The following is a 5,564-nucleotide window of genomic DNA, read 5'->3' on the forward strand; positions in this document are numbered from 1 at the left end:
GATTTTGCCTGGCAACGCCTGAGCATTCCTTTTAGTGCTTTTAACCTTCCCTTGCTGAAAAGTCCTACAAAACAGTACAGTATTCTTGCCAAATATATTTTAAATTGACCCTACTAGTAAGAAAAAATAAATAGAATATCAGCTACCCATAGCCTTTAAGAAATGACTACTACATAAAGCTAAAATTCCCTCTTTTATTATCAATTTTAGTGACCTTGGATCTAAATCAGCTCTTCCATCAATCCCTCAGAAGGTCATTTTTAGAACATGACTGTGAATACCTAAAAACACGGGGAGAGCCATCACAAGTGACAGTTTTAGTGTCTGCGGTCAAGGCGCTGAACTGGATTGATTTAGAAGTCCTATCACAGCAAAGTGACCCTTCCCTGGCTGGTACTCCCCTAAGCAAGCTTTGAAACAAACCAGCTCAGCACTTAATTTATCTCTCTTTTGACTGTTAGAGTGGCCTGGGTTAAGTGTAGCCTTCTTCTGATGAATGATATAGTGTTGGATTCTTTTTCTATTAAATTACACAGTCCCAGGTTTGACAGTGCCTCACCCCCTGACCTTGGGCCAGGCACTTACTCTCTACACCCAGGTGGCTGCTCTTAAAACGGAAGATGTTAACATTGACCTGAAGATTCAGGAAGGAATAACTTATTAATGATTGGAGAGCACTTAGGACGTATAAAAGACTATAAAAATCCCTTCCGCAGTAATACACGGATAGCATAAGCTAAGCACGAGAGCCAGTTGCCAGAGTGGAAATGAACCACTTAGGTGCCATTTTGGTGTTCTGTGACATTTAAACAAAAGAAGATAGCCCTTTTCCACCACAAAGTTTTTGCCAAAGGGAAATTAGATCAAAGTAATGGACACTTGTAAACTTTGTTTCTACATATTTCCCTGTGGCTGTTCTGTAATGATCTGGCGTGACCCAAAGACTTTTTTCTGTGCCACACAGTCTGGGGCCTCCTCATTGCTTTTGGTTGTTTAGGTAGAACGCAGAGCCTTTATTCTCAAACACGTCAGAACAGAAAATGCTAACAGGTTTGGAGCATACAAAGGTTTGTCTAGAAACTGTAGTGGAGCATGTGGAAGAAGAGATGGGCAGACAAGTGAATATCTTGTCAAGCATCTTAGTGTTTTGACGTGTAGTAAACACTTGTGATGCTAAATCTGAAACTCCAGTACTTTGGCCACCTCATGCGAAGAGTTGACTCATTGGAAAAGACTCTGATGCTGGGAGGGATTGGGGACAGGAGGAGAAGGGGACGGCAGAGGATGAGATGGCTGGATGGCATCACTGACTCGATGGATGTGAGTCTGAGTGAACTCCGGGAATTGGTGATGGACAGGGAGGCCTGGCGTGCTGCGATTCGTGGGGTCGCAAAGAGTCGGACACGACTGAGTGACTGAACTGAACTGAAACCCTTGTGAAGTAAATGTGGAGAATTTCCTGTACTGGGATGTGACGAATCTCTAGACCAAAAGAGGCCAGTTTAAGACAACACTTGAAAGAGATGGTACCCACTGTCACAGCGGACATGTCATTCTTTCTGGCCACTCAGCGTCTGTTCCCCATTCCAATGTTGGGGGAATCCTCCTGCCTTAGAGGCTTTGGTGCAAGGTAGAGTTTGCTTTTGCTCTAGAAGGCGAAAATGCAAAGCTACTTGGTTTCCCAAAGGACGACTACAGGACGGAGGCATGGCAGGCAGAGGCACCTACACCAGACTTTGAAAACTGAAGAAGTGATACAAAGAATGAATCAGAAGGCTAAGTAGCAATGTGGAGAGGTCTCAGAAGAGACGGGTCCTCAAGCATGGACCTTCTCCACTCAACTCTCTCCTCCCCCTACTCAACAAGTGTAAACAGCCTTCCATTCGGCAGTAAGCACTCATGAGTATGGAGAATTCAGACATCTAATTGAGGATGGATGGAGGCATAAAGGAGAGTTATATCTTAAGATAAAGGTGGAAAGGAAAAGACACAATGGGGAAATTCTCTTTGCATGAGTGTGGTCACTCTTTCAATTTTTTAAGAAAGATAAAAATTATTGCACCCACCAAAAAACCAACAATACGTTGGATGTTTTAAACATCAAAAGAAAGGGCGAGACTCTCGGGTGTTATGAATACAGGTATGAGCTCCTCCACAGCCCACCTTCCAGCCCTGAAAGACTGTTCTTCTCATTGCTCCAAACTATCTGATGCAGCCTTGGTCTCATTACCTTGTGTTCCTTACTGCAGAGCCTGAAAACACCTGCCACCCCATTTCTTGTCCACCACCACTCAGTTCAGCTCCTCCTGTCAATGTTACTTCTTCAGCCTGAGTTGTGTGCTTGGTTGCTGTAATATATGCATTCACATCCTGTGCAGACGCACCGACCGGCTGCAGGGGGTAAAAGCCACAAGCCACAGTGCTGTGTGCATGGATCCCTCTTAGGACAGGATCACACTTGGTGTTGGCTACCCACTCAGAACTCATACTGGAACCCAAAGAACCTGAGGGGCTGTGCAGAGAGGGCCTTGGTCTCTTGCCTTCCTTCAAGAAGGACCCAACAAGTTGTTGGGCGTGGCCATGTGGCGATGATGTTACCTTGGCATGGTCTCGTGGACACAAGTTGGAGCTGGGAAATAGAATAGAACCGAGTGGGGCTGGGCTTTTGCACATTTCTGGATTGTGTTGTGTCTCTTGCAGTTTTATGATCTTGATCCTTATTTTCTTCTTATTCTCCCTTAGAAAGTTTTAGCCTTCTCCTAGTATGTCAAAATCAATCAATCAATGAAAGACATCAAGCCTAGGGGTTTATGTCCAAGTTTATATTTGTATCAGAGGCTTAAAGAGGACAGTCCAACCCCGAGGGGCAGCATGACAGCCAGCAAAGCAAGTGGCCCCAAGAGGATGGGAAAAGTCAGGGTGGGGGAGACTGTCTTTCCAGAGGTAAAGCTTGGCCTGTCTGCATTTCACTAAAGGAAGGAGGCAGTACCAACTCCCAGTATATGTGCTCCTAAACTCTTACATCTCTTACCTGGTTATGCCAGGAGACCCTCTGTAGATAGGGTGAGTTATTAATAAACATTTTTGTTTCTGTATTTTTTTAATTGTTTTGTCCTGCTAGGGACCCATAAGCAGCGTGGAAGAAAATTTATTTGCTTTACCTTCATTTTGGTAAAGATAGCCAAGCTGTTATCCTCTCACTTCTGGGCTGCTTTTCCTGTGAGGTTGCTCATTCTTTTATTGAATACATATTGAATGAATTCATAAATAGAGCATCTCCTATCAGGCACCGTGAGGGAAATATCACTGGAAATTCCACTGTGAGCACACAAAGACAAAAGGGTCATCTTCAGGGAAACTCACAGCACGGTGGGCAGATAAAGTTTAATCAAATGAACAGAAATACATTTGAAGTCTTCATTGGGATAACTGCTATGGTGCTTTACGAGCCTGCATCAGGACAAGGAATCTACCTAGTGGAGGCAGGGGGAGATGGGGTCAGAGAAGGCCCCTTGAGGAAGTGACGACTGAGCTGAGACTGGAAGGGTGAGAAAGGAGTTACTGTTACCAGGTCCAGGGTTGCTCTGCCTGCTGCACGACAGGCCAATGGATTGGAGAGGAGGTGTTGAGGCAAGGAATTACCACTTTATTCAGCTGACCAAGAAGATGGTAGACTAATGTTTCAAAATGATCATCTTTATGCGGTCTGGATGCCAGGTATTTTTATGGATCAGAGATGAGGGGAGAGGCATGAACAAAGTAAAAAGGCCATTTATCTAGCAAATATCTCCTAGAATGGCAAACCTCAGGCAGGGGATGTGTTAATTTCTTCCATCCTGCAGTCTACAGGTGGACAGGGTTCCAAACAAAGGCACTTTAGTTTACAGTAAATCCCATGGATGGAGGAGCCTGGTGGGCTGCAGTCCATGGGGTCCCTGAGGGTCAGACACGCCTGAGAGACTTCACTTTCACTTTTCACTTTCATGCATTGGAGAAGGAAATGGCAACCCACTCCAGTTGTTCTTGCCTGGAGAATCCCAGGGATGGGGGAGTCTGGTGGGCTGCCGTCCCTGGGGTCGCACAGAGTCGGACATGACTGAAGTGACTTAGCAGTAGCAGAGGGGCAGGATTCTCTGAGGCAGGCCATTATGTATAATTACAATTACAAAAGCAACGAAAAGCAAATCAAAGAAACAGTCTCAGCATGGAGTAAGAAATAACTTTTCCCTGCAACATTACTACTGAGGGAACGAAAAATGAATATTCTGGAAAGAGGGCCTTTGGTTTGGAAGGACAAGACCATCAAGAAATTAAGCTTGAGTTGCTCTAAGGATGGAAAGGATAGTGGTTGATGTTTCAAGAAGAGAAAGCAGCCTGATATTGGCAGAAGAGTCAGCTTTTCTAAGCCTGGAAGAAGGTATGTGGTTTTTAAGGGATATGTAGTGGGTAGCTGTGGATGGTGACCCCTGGGCCTTGATAGAATGTGATGTCCCAGAAGGGATCCAACCTGTGGGTGGTGCCATGGAAGGTTGCAGTGACAGGCACAGGGCTTCCCCAACAGTGTGCCCTCCCTCCCCACAGTGTCTGAATGAAGACAAGGATTGACACCTGATGACTAACATCAAAACCACAAAAAGCAGGTTAACACGTCAATGAGAGGCAGTACAGAGTGTGGCGCAGACCCTTGTGGCTGGAGCCAAAGCATTTAGGCTCAAACCCCAGCTGCGCTATTCAACAGCCTATCTTGACTAGTTACTTGACCGCCTTGTGCCTCAGTTTCCCTATTTATAAAGTGGGAATAACTGTATATCTTTTATTGGGTGGGGAAGATTTTAACTGGTTAAGACTTAGAGGTGTCTGGTACAAAGTGCCATATACATGTTACAGAAAAAGTAGCAGCCAGACATAAGACCCTTCTCCAATTTTCTTGGACCCCATAGGGCCCCCGGAGACTGATATAACCTGCCGGAGCAAGAGGAGTCCCAAAGCGGGCAGGACTTCCAGTCAAACTGAGGGGGGTGGTTGAGGTCAGAGTTGGAAAAACAAATGCTAACATCACATTCTATGCACCCAAGTTCTCAGACCACCTCCCTTTAGGATTCTGGCCAGTCCAGAAACAATTCTATTCTCGGAAAATTAGTTCTGGCGGTAAGACAGAATCAAAGACAAAGAAAGACGACTGCTTTTAAGGGCGATTAGACCCGGGGAGCAACGGAGATCACAGAGTACTCGAGGCCTGGAAACTGGTCCCTTCCGACGCAGGGAAAGGATCTCAGCATCAGCGCTCGTCATTGGTGGGCAGGCCTGGGAACCCCTGCTAACCTTCATTGGAAATAGCGTTTCGGGGAAAGCCGCCCCAATATTTCATATGCTCTGTGGCCAAGTAGTGCGGTCCAGCTGCAGTCTCAAAGAAGAAAGCAGCTCATACGTCTTTCACGACACGTCTGGGAAGCTCACAAAGACTAAGCAACAGCCCGTCCCTTCCCCCGCCGCCCCGCCCCCCTCCAAGAAAGAAATGCAAAGAAACAATCTTGTGCAAAGAGCAGGCCCAGGGAAGGGCCTCC

Source organism: Bubalus kerabau, chromosome 3 (genome assembly GCF_029407905.1).
Source record: "Bubalus kerabau isolate K-KA32 ecotype Philippines breed swamp buffalo chromosome 3, PCC_UOA_SB_1v2, whole genome shotgun sequence".
NCBI lineage: Eukaryota > Metazoa > Chordata > Mammalia > Artiodactyla > Bovidae > Bubalus > Bubalus kerabau.